An 18,036-nucleotide genomic window follows, 5' to 3' on the forward strand; every position below is an offset into this window, starting at 1 on the left:
TTTTTAGTTTTTTAAGGAACCTCCATAGTGTTCTGCATAGTGGCTGCACCAATTTACTTTCCCATCCACAGTGTAGGAGGGTTCCATTTTCTCCACATTGGAAGGTGCCTTTTTCTTTTTCTTTGGTGAGTGCCATCTTCACGCTCTCCCTCTGCCATACTCCACAGTGCCAGTATCTCCCAGAGGGGAGATTTTACACATGTCTGGTGCCCTGGTTTTTGTAGCTGCAGCCCTGGGAATGCCTCTTGATCACCTGGCTCTGGACGGCAGGGGCACTTGTGTCCCTGGGTCCAATGGGACTGTAATAATCAGAGAGAGTTCCTGGCAGATTACCACCTCCAAAGCATGGCACAGATAGTCGACTAAAACATATCCCCAGTCTTCCTGAGAAAGGGGCCCATTTACTTGCCCAGGAGCTTTGGCCTGAGGGTCAGGCTTTTGGTCTGGCATACTTGCTCTTTTTTTTTTTTTCTTTTTTTTTATTGGCGTATAATTGCTTTACAATGGTGTGTTAGTTTCTGCTTTATAACAAAGTGAATCAGTTATACATATACATATGTTCCCATATCTCTTCCCTCTTGCGTCTCCCTCCCTCCTGCCCTCCCTATCCCACCCCTCTAGGTGGTCACAAAGCACCAACCTGATCTCCCTGTGCTATGCGGCTGCTTCCCATTAGCTATCTATTTTAGGTTTGGTAGTGTATATATGTCCATGCCACTCTCTCACTTGTCCCAGCTTACCCTTCCCCCTCCCCATATCCTCAAGTCCATTCTCTAGTAGGTCTGGCATACTTACTCTTAATGAATCTTTTCACTTTCCCTCTGCCTTGCTCCAGCTCACCAACATCTCCCAAAAGCGAGCTTATACCCTGTCTTGTGCCCAATTTTTGCAGCTGCTGCCAGGGGACACCTCTACATTGCCTGGTTCTAGTGGCCAGTGGGGTTTACACTCGCAGCTCTTACAGGACCATAATGCATGGAGAGAGTATTCTTAAATAGCTAAGGCTCTTGGGCATAGCAAGAGGCAACAGGCCCAGAAGCTCAGCCTTTCTGTGAAGAAGCTTATAGGCTTTTCATTATAGCTGCAGCCTGAGGGGAAGGCTTCTAATTAAACACATATCTAAGGGCTGACTGTAAACCTTTCCAGAGACCTTGGAAGATGGATGCTATCTTTGAACTTTCCCTCTACTGTGCTCTAGAGTGCCAGCATCTCTCAGAGGGGAGCTCTTACACATATCTGGTGCCTTGGTTTTTCTGTCTGGGGCCTCAGTATTATGGCTGCCACTCAAGAGAACACCTGGGTTACACTGCACAGACAGCAGATTGAAACACACCCTGTCTTTCTGTGAGAGAGGACTATTTTCTTGTTATAGATTTTTGGTCTGAGGGGTAGGCTTCTGGGCTGGCACAACTCTAGAGGCCTGCAGAGGTGCTCTCAGGAAACACAGGCTAGGGGACATCATATTTATGTTCTCCCTCTATCTCACAACAGCTTGACAGTATCTGCCAGACTGGAGTGTATACATTCCTCTGTGGCCCCAGTTTTTGCAACTGTAGCCAGGAGACACCTCCAAATCACCTGGTCTGGTGGCCAGCAGGGCTTATGCTTGTGGTCCCAAAGGACTGTACATATTTGCATATTTTAAAAGCCGTTTCCTGAGGGTCTAGCTTCCGATAAGGCTGAATCTAGGAGCTGACTGAAATCCCTCCCCACGTTCTTTTGAGACACTGATAGGTCTTAACACACTCTCAACAACTGGGAGATATTAAAAATAAAATAGTCTGCTTGGACAATAACAATGGCTGGAGAGAAAGCAAAGAACTAGAGTAAGGTTAAATAATAAGCTTCATCTCTTACACAAGGCTACTCTTTCAAGTCTAGGAGAGGTCACTGTTTCATCTAATACATAGAAAGAAAGGATTATGTTCCAAACAAAAAAACAAGATAAAAGCTCAGGAAGAAACAACATCAAAACTAATGAAATGGAGGTAAGTAATTTACCTGATAAAGTGTTAAGGGAATTGTCACAGAGAGGCTCACAGAACTTGGGTAAAGAATGGATGAACACAGTGAGAAATTCAATAAAGACAAAACAAATATAAGAAAATACCAAAGAGAAGTTACAGAGCTGAAGAATGAAATAATTGAACTGAAAAATATATGAAAGGAACCCCTTTAGTAACAGACTAGGTGAAGTGAAAGGAAGGATCAGTGAACTTGAAGTCAGGGAAATGGAACTCAATCACAGCAGTAAAAAAGAGAAAAGAATTTTAAAAAGTAAAGCTAGCTTAAGGGACCTATAGGACATATCATATTATAGGGGTCCCAGAAAAAGAAGATGGGGAGAAAGGGGCAGACAACTTACTTGAAGAAATAATAGCTGAAAACTTTCCTAGCCTGAGGAAGAAAACAGATATACAGATCCAGGAAGCTCAGATGTTTCCAAATAAAAAAAACCAAAGAGATAAACACCAAGACATAAAGAACCAAAAGCTAAAGACAAAGAAAGAATCATAAAAGCAGCAAGAAAAAAAAAAAAAAGACTTGTTACATGCAAAGAAATCTTCATGAGACCATCAGCAGATTTTTCAGCAGAAACTTTACAGGCCAGAAGGGAGTGGCAAGATATATTCAAAGTGCTGAAAGAAAAACACTTCCAACTGAGAATACTCTACTTGGCAAAGTTATCATTGAGAATTAAAGGAGGAATAAAGAGTTTTTCAGACAAGCAAAACTAAATAAGTTCACCACCACCAAAACAGTCTTACAAAAAATATTAAAGGGACTTTTCTAAGCTGAAAGGAAAGAGTGCTAATTAGAATCAAGAAAACATATGAAAATATAAATCTTACTGGTAAAGGTAAATATATAGTAAAGGTAGTAGATTAATCACTTATAAAGCTAAAATGAAGGATAAAAGACAGAAGTAGCAAAAACTATAACTAGAATAATTAAGGGATACACAAGATTAAAGAAGTAAAATGTGATATCAAAAATATAAACATTGCAGAAGAGAGTAAAAATATAGAGCTTTAGAATGTGTTCACCTTAAGTTGTTAACAACTTAAAATAGACTGTTAAAAATATAGGTTGTTATAATGAAGCTTCATTGTAACCACAAAACAAAAACCTATAGTAGATACACAAAAGATAATGAGAAAGAAATTTAAGTGCACCACTAAAGAAAGTCATCAAACAACAAAGATAGAAAGTGAAGAAAGAAACAGGAACTTCAAAACAGGGAGAAAACAAGTAAGAAAATGGTAATGAGTACACACCTATCAATAATTACTTCAAATATAAATGGACTCAATTCTCCAATCAAAAGGCACAGAGTGGCTAAGTGGATTAAATAAAAAATAACCATCTATATGCTGTCTGCAAGAGACCTACTTCAGATAGAAGGACATACACAGATTGAAAATGAAGGGATGGAAAAAGATGTTTCATGGAAATGGAAACCAAAAGGAAGCTAAAGTACCTATACTTATATCAGACAAATAGACTTTAAAACAAAGACCATAATAAGAGATGAAGAAGGGCATTACATAACAATAGGGATCAATTCAACAAACATATATAACAATTGTAAATATTTATGCACTCAACATAGGAGCACCTAAATATATAAAGCAAATGTTAATAGACCTAAAGGGAGAAATAGACAGCAATACAATAATAATAGGGGACTTTAATACCCCACACTTAACATCACTGGATAGATCATCCAGACAGAAAATCAATAAGGAAACACCATCCTTAAATGATACGTTGGATCAGATGAACTTAACAGATATACACAGAACATTCCATCCAAAAGCAGCATAATACACATTCTTCTCAGGTGCACATGCAACATTCTCCAGGAGAGATCATAGGTTGGGCCACAAAACAAGTCTTAATAAATTTAAGAAGAGTTAAAATAATATCAACCTCTTTTCCAACCACAACGGAATGAAACTAGAAGTCAATTACAAGAAGAAAATGGAAAAATTCATGAATATGCAAGCTTAAACAGCATACTACTAAACAACCAATGGGTCAATGAAGATGTCAAAGGAGAAATTAAAAATGCCTTGAGACAAATGAAAATGGAAATACAGCATACCAAAATTTATGTGATGCAGCAAAAGAAGTTCTAAGAGGTAAGTTCATAGCAATACAGGCCCACTGCAAGAAATAAGAAAAATCTCAAACAATTTAACTTTACACCTAAGAAAACTAGAAAAAGAAGAACAAATGGGGCTCCCCTGGTGGCACAGTGGTTAAGAATCTGCCTGCCAATTCAGGGGACACCTTGTTTGAGCCCTGGTCTGGGAAGATCCTACATGCCACGGAGCAACTAAGCCCGTGTGCCACAACTACTGAGCCTGCGCTCTAGAGCCCATGAGCCACAACTACTCAGCCCAAGTGCCGCAACTACTGAAGTCCGTGTGCCTAGAGCCTGTGCTCCACAACAAGAGAAGCCACTGCAATGAGAAGCCCGTGCACTACAACGAAGAGTAGCCCCTGCTCGCCACAACTAGAGAAAGCCTATGCGCAGCAATGAAGACCCAATGCAGCCAAAAATAAATAAATTAAAATAAATAAATTTTTAAAAAAAGGAGAACAAATGAATCCCAAAGTTAATAGAGGAAAGAAAATAACAAAGATCAGAGAGGAAATAAATGAAATAAAGACCAAGAAAAAAGAGAAAAGATTAATGAAACAAGAGCTGATTCTTTGAAAATATTAAAAAAAGACTGACAAAGCTTTACCTAGATTCACCAAGAAAAAAAGAGAGAGGGCTCAAATAAATAAAATCAGAAATGAAAGAGGAGATAGTAAAGTGACACCAATGAAATACGAAGGTACATAAGGGACAACTATAAACAATCATAAACCCACAAATTGGATAACCTAAGAAATGGATAAGTTCTTATAAACATACAAACTTTTAAGTCTGTGTCACGATGAAATAGAAAATCTGAATACAGGCATAAGTTAGAGATACTGCCATTTCGGTTCTAGACCACCACAATAAAGCAAAATTGCAATAAAGCAAATCACACATTTTCTTTTTGCTTTCCAGTGCATATAAAAGTTATGTGTACACTATATTGTAGTCTATTAAATGTGCAATATCATTATGCCTAAAAAAACAATTTACTTACCTTAATTAAAAAATACATTATAGTTAAAAAATGCTAACCATCATCTGAGCATTCAGCAAATCAAGATAGTAACATCAAAGATCACTAGTCACAAATTATTATAACAAATACAATAATGAAAAACTTTGAAATATTTTGAGAATTACCAAAATGTGACACAGAGACATGAAGTGAGAAAATACTATAGGAAAAATGGCACTGATAGATTGCCTGATGTAGGATTGCCACAAACCTTCAATTTGTAAAAAAGTGCAATATCTGCAAAACATGATAAAGCAAAGCACAATAAAATGAATTATGCCTGTAACCTGATTACTAAGGATATTGAATCAGTAATCAAAAACCTCCCAATTAGCAGAAGTCCAGGACAAGATGGCTTCACTGGTGAATTCTACCAAACAGTCAAGGAGGAATTAATACCAATCTTTCTCAAACTTTACCAAATAGGAAAGGGAATACTTCCAAACTCTTTTTATAAGGCTAGCATTACCTGGATGCCAAAACCAGACAAAGACACCTCAAGAAAAGAAAATTACAGGCCAGTGTCCCTGATGAACGTAGATGCAAACATCCACTACATTGGCAAACTGAATTCAATAATACACTGAAAGAATCAAATACCATGATCAAGTGGGATTTATTCCAGGGATGCACGAATGGTTCTACATCTACAAATCAATCAACACGATAAGCCATACTAGCAAAATGAAGGCTAAATTCATTATCATTTCATTAGATGCAGAAAAAACATTTGACAAATTCATATCCATTTATGATAAAAACTCTCAGCAAAGTGGGTGGAGAGCAAATATGTCTCAATATAAAAAAGACAAGCCCACAGCTAACATCATACTTAATGGTGGAAAGCTGAAAGTTTTTGCTCTAACATCAGGAACAAGACGAGGATGCCCAACCTTGCCACTTTTATTCAACATAGTACTGGAAGTCATAGCCAGAGCAATTAGGCAAGGAAAAGAAAAGGCATTCAAGTCAGAAAAAAGTAGTAAAACTGTCTCTATTTGCAGAAGACATGATATTATGTACAGAAAACCCTAAACACTCCAACAAAAAACTGTTAGAACTAATAAATGAATTCAGTAAAGTTGCCGGATACAAAGTCAATATATAAAATTCTATACACTAATGACAAACTATCAGAAAGAGAAATTAAGAAAACAATCTCATTTACAATTGCATCAAAAAGAATAAAATTCTTAGGAATAAATTTAACTAAGGAGATGAAAGACCTATACACTAAAAACTATGGCACATAGAAGAAAGCAATTAAACAAGACACAGATGAATGGAAAGATATTCTATGCTTGTGGGTTGGAAGAATTAACATTGTTAAAATATCCAAACTACCTAAAGCAATCTACAGATTCAATGAAATTCCTATCAAAATTCCAATACGAATTTTTTTTTTTTTTTTTTTTTTTTTTTTTTGCGGTACGCGGGCCTCTGTTGTGGCCTCTCCCGTTGTGGAGCAGAGACTCCGGATGCACAGGCTCATGCCTGCATGGCCCAGCCGCTCTGAGGCGTGTGGGATCTTCCTGGACCGGGGCACAAACCCGTGTCCCCTGCATCAGCAGGCAGACTCTCAACCACTGCGCCACCAAGGAAGCCCCCAAGTTTTATAGGAATAAAATAATCCTAAAATTTGTATGGAATCACAAAAGATTCCAATAGTCAAAGAAATCTTGAGAAAGAAGAATAAAGCTGGAGGCATACTTCCTGATTTCAAACTATATTAAAAGGACATAGTAATTAAAACAGTATGGTTTTGCTGTAAAAACAGATACATAGATCAATGGAATAGAATAGGGAGCCCAGGACTAAACACATGCATATATGGCCAATTAATTTACAACAAAGGAGGCAAGAATATACAATAGGAAAAGGAAAGTCTGTTTAAAAAATCATGATGGGAAAACTGGACCACTGTCTTACACGATATAAAAAAATCAACTCAATATGGATTAAAGATGTGAACATAAGACCTGGAACCATAAGACTCTTTTAAGAAAACATAGGGCATAAGCTCCTTGACATCAGTTTCTTTGATGATTTTTTGTATTTGACACCAAAAGCAAAGGCAATAAAAGCAGAAATAAATAAGTGGGACTACATCAAACTAAAAAGCTCTGTACAGTAAAGGAAACGATCAACAAAATGAAAAGGCAACCCATGTAATGGGAGAAAATGTTTGCAAAGCATATATCTGATAAGGGGTTAATGCCCCAAATATATTTAAAAACTCATACAACTCAATAGCCAAAGACAACAAACAAAATAAAGTAGAAAAAACCCACAACCAATCCAATTAAAAAGTGGGCAGCAGATCACAATAGACATTTCTCTAAAGAATACATAAAATAGCCAACAGGTACATGAAAAGATGCTCAGCATCACTAATCATCAGGGAAATGCAAATCAAAACTGCAACGACGTATCACCTCACACCTTATAATGGCTCTTATAAAAAAGACACAAAATAATAAATGTTGGCAAGGTTGCGAAGAAAAGGGAACTCTCGTGCACTGTTGGGAAAATGTAAATTGGTGCAGCCAGTATGGAAAATAGTGTGGAGATTCCTCAAAAGATTAAAACTAGAATAACCCTCTCATCCAGCAATTCCAATCTTGGTATTCACTAAAGCAAACAAAAACTCCAACATATAAAGACATCTGCACCCCCTTGTCATTGCAGCATCATTTACAATAGCGAAGACATGGAAACTACCTAAGTGTTCATCAACAGATGAATGGATAAAGAAAGTGTGCTATATATACACACATGCACAAACAATGAAATATTATTCCACCATAAGAAAGAAGGAAATCCTGCTATTTGAGGCAACGTGGGGGCATATGTTAAGTGAAAAAAGTCAAACAGAGAAAGACAAATACTGTATGATTTCACTTATATTCAGAATCCAGAACAACATATGTATCGATACAGAGAACAGATTGATGGTTTCCAGAGGTTGAGGATGGGGGTGGGCAAAATTGTTGATTGTGGGCAAATGCTACAGAGTTCCAGTTATAAAATAAATAAGTCATGGGTATGTTATGTACAGCATGGTAACCACAGTCAATAATATGGTACCGTATATTTGAAACTTTCTAAGAGTATAGATATTAAATACTCTCATTATAAGAAAAAGAATTTCTAACTGTGTGGTAAAGGATGTTAACTAGATATATTTTGCTGATCATTTCACAACATGGGCATATGTAAAGTCATTATGTCACATACCTGAAACTAATATAATGTTATATGTCGATTACAACTAAGTAAATAAATATCTCTTTTTCAGTCACCCTTTGAGACAACTCTGGAGAACCTGTAGGTTCCTAATCTATCCCCTTCTAAAACTGAAAAATGACTAAACTAGGGCTTGGACAATTGAGATTTTTCGTTTGAAATCTGTTCCCCATTGACTATGAAACTGTTGTAGGCAGAATTCTAAAATGTCCCTCAAGATTACTGCTTTAGGCAGAATTCTAAAATGTCCCTCAAGATTACTGCTTTCTGTGCACACATTCTGTATAATCCCTAAGAGTATTTTAGGCAGAATTCTAAAATGTCCCTCAAGATTAGTTTTAGAGAGATTGTTTTAGGCAGACTGTTTTAGGCAAAATTCTAAAATGTCCCTCAAGATTACTGCTTTCTGTGTACACATTCTGTATAATCCCTAAGAGTAGAAATATGATGAGATATTACTCCTGTGATTAGGTTGTGCTATGTGGGGGAGGGGGTGGGGGTGACTTTAAGAAAGGAAATGGGTCTGATCTAATCAGGTGAGCCTTTTAAGAGACAAAGCTCTTCCTGGTGACAAAAGTTTGAAGTGTGAGAGGGATTTAACAAGAGAGAGATTCTCCATTGCTGATTTTGAAAATGCGGGTGGGGGACAAATGTCAAGGCATGTGAATAATTCCTAGGAAATATTATCTCCCACCTGACAGCCAGCAAGTAAGTGGGGACCTTGGTCCTCCTGTCACAAGGAACTGAACTCTGACAACAACCTGAATAAACTTAGAAGCAGATTTTACCCCAAACTTCCAGACCAGCTTTCAGTCTGACACCTTGATTTTAGCCTTTAGTGAGACCCTGAGCAGAGAACCCAGTCATATGGTGCTCAAACTTCTGACTTATAGAACCTAAGCTAATAAATGAGTGTTGGTATAAGCCATTGTTTGTAGTAATTTGTTATGTAGCAATAGAAAACTGCTACAAAGATCTTCAAAAAACTACAGAATCATTCTTTTTCTCACCAGTAGAATGAGAGTAATAATAGTATTATGCATTTGTGTTGAGGATTAAATAAAATAATTAAAATATAGCATTTAGTTGAGTGTACCATGAATGTTAATTAATTATTGTGTTGTTTTGAGGATTCAATGAAGTGATACCTAAAAAGTCCTCAGCATAGTGCCTGATACCTAATAACCACATAACAATGTTATCAATTTATTATTGTTAGAGATGAAAAAACTGGACAGGGACTCTCCTTAGACAACTTAGCATTCCCTGTATTCTTTCATTTGAAACCTTTAAATTTTGACCGAAAGTTAGCAGCCAGTGTGTCATGGCCTTAAAGTGAGCCTGTTTTTTTTCAAGGCACCAAAGGACGGGTTACTAACATCCAATACTTGAGTCTATAAGCAGGAAACTCAGATATTAGAAACTTTCTTCTCCAAGGAAAAGGTTAATTTGGAAACAAGATTGTGCATCATGTATTTTGAGTGGGGATATCTCCATCTGTACTTGGGGTTCATCTATACTTCATAAAGATGACTACAACCTGCAATCATATACTGAAAAACACCCCTCAGATTCTACTTTTATTACTATGACAGGGCGGAAGGCACTGTTTTACCATAAACTCAAGGAATGTAACTTAAGGACTTTCCATATCAACAGTATGCTTAGTATCAATTATCAAATCTCTTAAAAAAGATACACAGTAAAGTGAATCAGAGAAACATTCTTATCTATTTATTTGTATTTAACCTAGAGAAATCAGGGCATGTCTTTCACAAGGTTGTTATTCCCAAGAATTCAAATATAACAGCTTACTTGAAAGATAAACACAGCTGAATAAATTTGGGTTTCTAGAGTTCAAAAAACTATTACATTAAGACTCATGATTGAGTTCACACTGTCTCTAAAGCAAGCACACATTTCAATGTCACTGTCTGCCACCTTACAATAACAGAAAACATCTGTATAATGGACTATAACATTACATGGTGCATTACAATTAGAAATGTGCTGAAGTGGTGGATTGGTTTATTTATGGTCCATGAAATAAAAGATTCTATGAGCGTCTCATGAAAACTTAATAGTTTAAGGAAATAAAGTATTTGAGCGCAACAATTACATTTTAAATGATATTATCACTAGAGAAATTTAGAACAGTCAAAAGTTGAAATATTAGTGTTAAGAGAAACCCATTACTAGTTGGCTGGAAGTCTTTATTATTGGAGAGGCAAAGAATGACAGAGAATTATGAAAAATTCATCCTGCCTTCTAGGTTCATATAATTTCTATAACAGAGTAAAATTCCTCTTAATTGCTCATAAAATCAAGTCTCTGAAAGTTATGGTGAGAGCAAACAGATTTAAAAACCTTGAATTTTTTTTTTCTAAAGAAGAACAGAAAAAGATCTTTGGCCGTGTTGCCATAAAAACTGGCAAGCTTGAGCAGCAGCAATTCATGAACTGTTTCTAACAGGAGTCAAAGTTACCCCACAAAAAAATCTCCATGTGTGAGAGCAAATAATTACAGTTCATGAACAACGTGTACTTCATTTCCAGATTACAGGTAATTGTATACACATTTAAATTTGTTTATTTTGCATGCATAATCTCATATTCATGAAGATAATTTAATCATTTGTACTTGATGTGTGGGAAAAATTATGGTGTCTAATCATACTCCCAGATTTCTCAAAGTTTTGCCCTGCTGTGGGAAAAATCTGTCTTACGAGATAAAAAGCTTTCATTTAACTTTCAGTTATATTGCAAATCAAAAGAACAGCTATAGTCAATGACTTTCTTAGGTGATATATTGTATTTACGATAGAAAAGTCCAGCAGATCTTATTACATTTGAAAACTTTGCCATGAACTTCTATGTTACTATATCCATAGAAATCTATTCTATTTAATGTCTTAAAGGCTAGATTTGTAAAACTGAGCTATATTTCCTCTATTTTTTTATTGCACTAAAGAGTCAAAATTAAATTGTCTACTTTTTTTTGGTATTAGAGGAAACTTTTCTTTATTAACACATGATTTAAAATACACATTTAGAAACAGTGATTGTGTTGAAATTCATATCTTTTGGATTGTTTTGTATTCATGATATTTGTTCAAAATGTTTCCACAGGAGACTTATATGCTCTTTTAGTATTGATTGCTGGTTGGTTTTCAGAATGGGTTCAGGTTTCCTCCAAACCAACATAAAAGACACATGAATTCTGGTAGTTCCTTGATTAAACATGCATCATTTGTAATGATTTTCCACATGATTATCCCAAATAGCCATGGAAGAGCACAGAACTGTCACCATACAATGGAAAGGGGTCAATGTCATAGTACGATCTGCTGGTGATGAAGACTACACTGCCCATTTGCCTGTAATGTACAATTTCAGGATATGTAATCATCATGTTATTACAGTCTTGATTTCAGAGAGAACAGTGAGGCTACAGCAAGATATCTGGATTTGAATATATAGCTCAAGAAAAGAATACTTTTTTAGTACTTAAAAATATTTTAAAGGGATATTGCTGGACAAGTAATGGATTTGAACTAGCCGTGCAATAACTTGGATTTTTAAACTTTTTATTCTTTTGGGCTTGATATCATATAAAAATATTATTTTACATCACTGTGACTTCTGGATTAATTAAATGGGGAAGAATCTTCTCCCTGATTTACAGAAAAAAGAAAAGAGAAAGGGAGAAATAATGGAAAGGAAAGATCAGAGGAAAAGGAGGGGGAGGAAATTAGAATTATTTAATTACTTCAAGACCATTTAAGTGAGCATGTAGAAAACATACATTGCAAAAATCTCATGGCACCATTAATCTAACACTTATCAACGTCTGTAGGAAACATGTTAATGTATGGGAAGTCAGCCAATCACTGTTCCTCATCACGTGAGGCAATGGCCTTAGGCAAGTCTTCTAGGGACCGCATATCTGTAGTTAAAGGAAGATGTCTTTTACACTAGTGGATTGGAGGTAAAAAAAAAAAAAATATATATATATATGTATATATATATAACCACTGTTTTATGATAATAAACTTTCAGTAAGTGCTTCAAGGACCAGTGACTTTGCAATGACGTCATTCCTATACTTAAGATATCCAGTACTTACTTTTAGGTGTAAGTTTTCTTTAGAGAATGCTGAAATCTCTGCCCAGACTCAGTAAAATGCTCCATCACTTGCATTATTAAGCACACAACTGAAAAAAAAAAGGGTGGGTAGACATAATTTAGATGGTAAAAATGATAGCCAAGAATTTGAGTTGACACACAACTTTAAAATATTAGGTAAATTAGATCATTTGATTTAAAATTCAACCTGCCCCATTTCCTCTACTCAGATTCCTGATTTCTCTTCTCCTACTATACATTTTATATAAAAATACAGTTTACTTTATCTATGGCTTATTGTCCATCTTTTCAGCTAGAATGTATATTCCTGAAGTTTTTATTTGTGCAGTGATGGGTATGTGTGGGCAGAGTGACACAATGTTTGATGGATACTAGAATCAGATTATGGTGAGCAGAGTGGTAATGACTGGGTATGCCATGCCATTTTAGTATTGTTTCTTAATGAGATTTAGTTCACCCTAAGTATACTGTATATCATAAAGTCACTCTCTAAAATTTTATTTTTCAACAATGTGAACCCTATGTTCACCATTGTGCATTTAGTTCGAGACAGTGCCTAATAGTTCCTCAATAAATACTTATTAAATGAGTAAATAAACCAAATACTGTAGTAAGACTGTCAAAAGGAAACATAGGATTGATTAAACAAAAACTGTAAAACTGTGAGTTTAATAATTCATAGAAAAGAGAAATAAGAGTGGTTTAGAAAGCCCTCATTAAAGAAGTAAAATTTTTCAACAATAGGAATTCTATAAAACTTTACATACACTTCTGTAATTTTTTTGGCCTTATCCCTGAATAACTCGTATTATTATTTACTGAGAACTTTTCTTTAATTGATCCTAATTTTTATTTAAGTAAATGTATATAAAATCAGTTTTACAACTGGAGGACTGGTATCACTTCTTTTAATATGTTAAGAATAAAATGGGCATACATGGTAAAAAAGTGCATTTACTAAGTTCTAGCTAGACACTTTCATTCAAAGGTCCTGAGCTTGAAGTAGATTAGCAAGTGTTAGAGATATGTTAAAAATAAGCTAAGGTCAAATTTGACATTAGTCAGAAAGACTGAAAAGAGCATCATGCTGTGAGCGAATGCTCTATAATTTCAATTCCTTGTACCACGTATAAGCACCGCCTGTGCAACTTCAAATCATCTTGCATTCCATAGACGGTGCATGTCCACACTTCAGGAAAGGTCTACTAAGCAGCTACTGACAAGACTGTGAAGTACCATGCAAAGATGAAGAACAGGAAACTTTTACTGACATCCTATTATATGTCAAACATTCTGCAAAGTAATGAACATTTGTTCTATAATCCTTCTCTGACTCTATGGTATCTCCTGATATGCATAATACCTCTACAGAGTCTCTGTAATTGAATATGATAGAAACAGTGGTCAAGATTACATTTTATAATTATAATTATATTTTATAATTATTTCCTAATTTAATCTCTATTTTTAATAGATTGCATATTGACATGGTACAAAATTCAAAATCCAAATGTTTTCCATGAATGTCATTCCACAATGGCATATAATAAAATTCTGCCTTCCCTCCCTGTCTCCCAGTCATTCAATTTGCGCCTAAATATTAGCAACAGTTTTAAACAGATGGTAGCTTACAGTATACATTGTTCTATAAATTGCTTTATTCAGTTAACAATATATCTTAAGAATACTCTTAGGGAAAAAAGAAATTTTAGTAAAGAAAAGTGCTTTAGGGACTTCCCTGGTGGCACAGTGGTTAAGAATCCACCTGTCAATGCAGGGGACACGGGTTCGATTCCACATGCTGCAGAGCATGTCCAGGAAGATCCTACATGCCACAGAGCAACTAAGCCTGTAGGCCACAGCTACTGAGCCTGCATGCCACAACTACTGAAGCCCAAGCACCTAGAGCCTGTGCTCTGCACCAAAGGAAGCCACTGCAATGAGAAGCCTGTGCACCAAAATGAAGAGTAGCCCCCGCTCTCCGCAACTAGAGAAAGTCTGCATGCAGCAACGAAGACTCAACGCAGCCAAAAACAAACAAATAGATAAATTTATTAAAAAAAAAGTGCTTTAGTGAAAGTAGGATAGGCTACTTAATGACAAAGGAACCCCCCCATAATCATTAGCTTAAAAAACAAAGAAGTTATTTCTCATTCAAGAACAGTCCAAAGTGAGCCATCCTAGTGAATTAGTAGCTCTGTGCCACAGAGGCTGGCTGTAACTATGCCATCATATATACATGACTTCCAAGGTCATCCTGATCAGTCCCATTCTAAAGGGTAAGGGATAAAGAGTGAAAGCCAATGGTCAGAGCTTTTCTCTTAATCAAATAAAACAGAGATTACAAATATCCTTTCCATTCACATGCTAATGATAGAGCTTAATCACTTGACCACAGCTAGAAGAAAGAATGGCTGGGAAAAGCAATCCCAGCTGGGCCACCATGTCTCAGTTTTAACTCTATTATTATGTTAGGAGGAAGAATGGATTTTGGTGAACAGCTAGCAAGATACATAATAAATTTATGTTTATTGAATAAATAAAGAAATTTCACCCATAATTTCAGAAATATTTAAATTATTTCTATGATACCTTAGATATATAATTAGGTAAGGTTAACTAAGGTTCATCTGAAAAGTTTCAACAAGGATACACAGGCATGTAATTCCTGTTATGATATTAAACATTTCCATCATCCAAAAAGGTTTCCACATCCCCCTTGCAGTCATATCTCTTCCTTGACCCCTACCTCTGACAAGTCATATACTTTCTGTCACAATAGTTTGGCAATTTTTAAGCATTTCATTTAATGGAATTGTGTAGTATCTTGTCTTTTGTGCCTTGCTTCTTTCACTTAGAAAGATGCTTTTGATATTCATCCACGTTTTACAGTGTCTCACCAACTTGTTCCTTTTTATTGCTAGCTAAGATTCAATACTTTATAGTAATGCAATAATTTGTAGTATGCACTACAGTTTTTTATCCAGTTACCAGTTGATGAGCTTTTGAGTTGTTCCCAGTGTGTTATTTTTGTGGTAAGAACATTTAACATGAAATCTAGCCCCTTAACAAAATTTTCAGTGTACAATAAAATATTGTTGACTATAGACATGATGTTATATAGCATGCCTCTAGACCTTATTCATCCTGCATAACTGAAAATTTATACCCAATGAATATCAACTCCATATTCCCCCCTTCCCTCAGCCCCTGTAAACCACCATTCTACTCTCTGCTTCTATGATTTGACTATTTTTGGTTCCTCATATAAGTGAAAACATGCAATGTTTGTCCTTCTGTGACTGGCTTGTTTTACTTAGCATAATCTCAAGTTTCATTCATGTTGTCACATATGGTAGGATTGTTTAAAGTTTTTGATATTCTGAACAAAGCTGCTAGGAAAATCTGAACACGAGTGTTTTTGTGATGTATGTTTTCATTTCTTTTGGGTAAATATCTAAGATGGTGACTGCTCAGTCATATGGTAAGTGTATGTTTACTTTAAGCTGTTTTGAAAGTGGCTCTTCTGTTTTTCAATCTGCCCATCGATATATGCGAGTTTCAGTTGTTCCACATCCCTATTAACACTTTTTTCCCCTCCTTTTTAATTTTAGCCGTTTTAGTGGGTGTGTAATTGTTGTTTTAATGGGCATTTCCTTAATTACTAATATTCAGCATCTTTTAATGTGCTTATTTGCCATCAGTATCTCTTCTTTGATAAACTGACACTTCAAATCTTGGGCCCTCTTTTAATTTTTAGAAGATAAATTTTTAAGTGTAAAAAATATAAATAATACCAAGTATTAATAGGATATTAAATCCTCTTGAAATTCAGTATTAAGAACAGGATCCCATGTAACTGTAAGAATAAATTCTAGGTAAATTTTGGACTTTCTAATGATAGATATTACAAATAAGTATTAACTGATAGCCTAAGCAGAACATATTTGGAAATACGACATAGCAAAACTTATGGGATGTAGTAAAAGCAGTACTAAGAGGGAAGTTCATAGTGATAAAGCTTATGTTAAGAAGAAGAAAGAGCTCAAATAAACAACCTAAATTTAAACATCAAGGAACTGGAAAAAAGAAAGAATTAAGCCCAAAGTTAGCAGAAGGAAGGAAATAACAAAGGTCAGAGAGGAAATAAATGAAATAAAGAATAAAAAGACATTAGAGAAGATCAATGAAACTAAGATATGTTTTTCTTTTAAAGAAAAATAAACTAGACAAAACTTTAGCTATACTTGCAAAAAAAATAGAGAGGACTCAAATAAAATTCGAAATAAAAGAGGAGGCATTACAACTAATGCAACACAAATACAAAGGATCATAAGAGACTGCTACGAACATTAAACCAACAAATTGGAAAACCTAGAAGAAATGGATTAATTCCAGAAACATAAAACTTACAAAGACTGGATCATGAAGAAATAAACATCTGAATAAACCAATTACTGGTAAGGAGATTGAAACATTCCAACAGAGAAAAGCCCAGGACCAGAAGGTCCCTGTGAATTTTCACTGGTGAATTCTACCAAACATTTAAAGAAGAATTAATACCAATTTTCTCAACTCTCCCGCCGAATATAATAACAAATGAAAAAAAAAAAAAAAGAAGAGGAGGAAACACTTCCAAACTCATCTACAAGGCCAGCATTACACTGATACCAAAACCAGACAAGGATACTACAAAAAGAGACAATTTACAGGCCAATATCCCTGTTCAACACAGATGCAAAAATTCTTAACAAAAATATTAGCAAACCAAATTTAACAATACAGTCAAAGGATCATGTACCATGATCAAGTACAATTTATACCAGGGATGCAAGGATGGTTCAATAACTGCATAATCAATGTGATATACCACATTAACAAAATGAAGGATAAAAATTATAGGATCATCTCAATAGAAGCAAAAAAAAAGCATATGACAAAATATGACACCCATTCATGATAAAAACTCTCAAAAAAGTGGCTATAGAGAGAACATACCTCAACATAATAAAGGCCATATGTGATAAGCCCACAGCTAACATCATACTCAATAGTGAAAAATGAAAACTTTTCCTAAGATGAGGTGCAAGGATGCCCACTCTTGCCACTTTTATTTAACATAGTACTGGAAGTCCTAGCCAGGGAAATTAGGCCAAGTAAAGAAATAAAAGACATCCAAATCAGAAAGGAAGAATAAAACTGTCTCTATTTGAAGATGACATGATATTATATAAAGAAAATCCTAACCACTCCACTAAAACACTGTTAGAACTAATCAATGAATTCAGAAAAAGTACAGGATACAAAAATCAATATACAAAAATCAGTTGTGTTTCTATGTGAAATCTGAAAAATAAACTAGTGAATATAACAAAAAAGTAACAGACTCACAGATATAGAGACCAAACTAGTGGTTACCAGTGGGGACAGGAAAATGGAGGGAAGGGCAAGCTCGGAGTAGGGGATTGAGG

At 35.3% G+C, this 18,036-nt stretch overlaps 1 long non-coding RNA gene across 3 annotated transcripts in view; it reads right to left on the reverse strand.

Annotated features, from left to right (window-relative positions):
- The window catches only part of LOC137224728 (uncharacterized), a 398,425-nt gene that overhangs the window by 70,946 nt on the left and 309,443 nt on the right, over positions 1-18,036 (reverse strand). For all 3 annotated transcript variants that reach the window (XR_010943478.1, XR_010943479.1, XR_010943480.1), the window contains one exon: positions 12,546-12,633. This is a non-coding gene — a long non-coding RNA (uncharacterized lncRNA). The remainder of the gene's footprint in view (positions 1-12,545; positions 12,634-18,036) is intronic.

The sequence above is a fragment of the Pseudorca crassidens genome, chromosome 5 (genome assembly GCF_039906515.1).
Source record: "Pseudorca crassidens isolate mPseCra1 chromosome 5, mPseCra1.hap1, whole genome shotgun sequence".
In the NCBI taxonomy this organism is placed as follows: Eukaryota; Metazoa; Chordata; class Mammalia; order Artiodactyla; family Delphinidae; genus Pseudorca; species Pseudorca crassidens.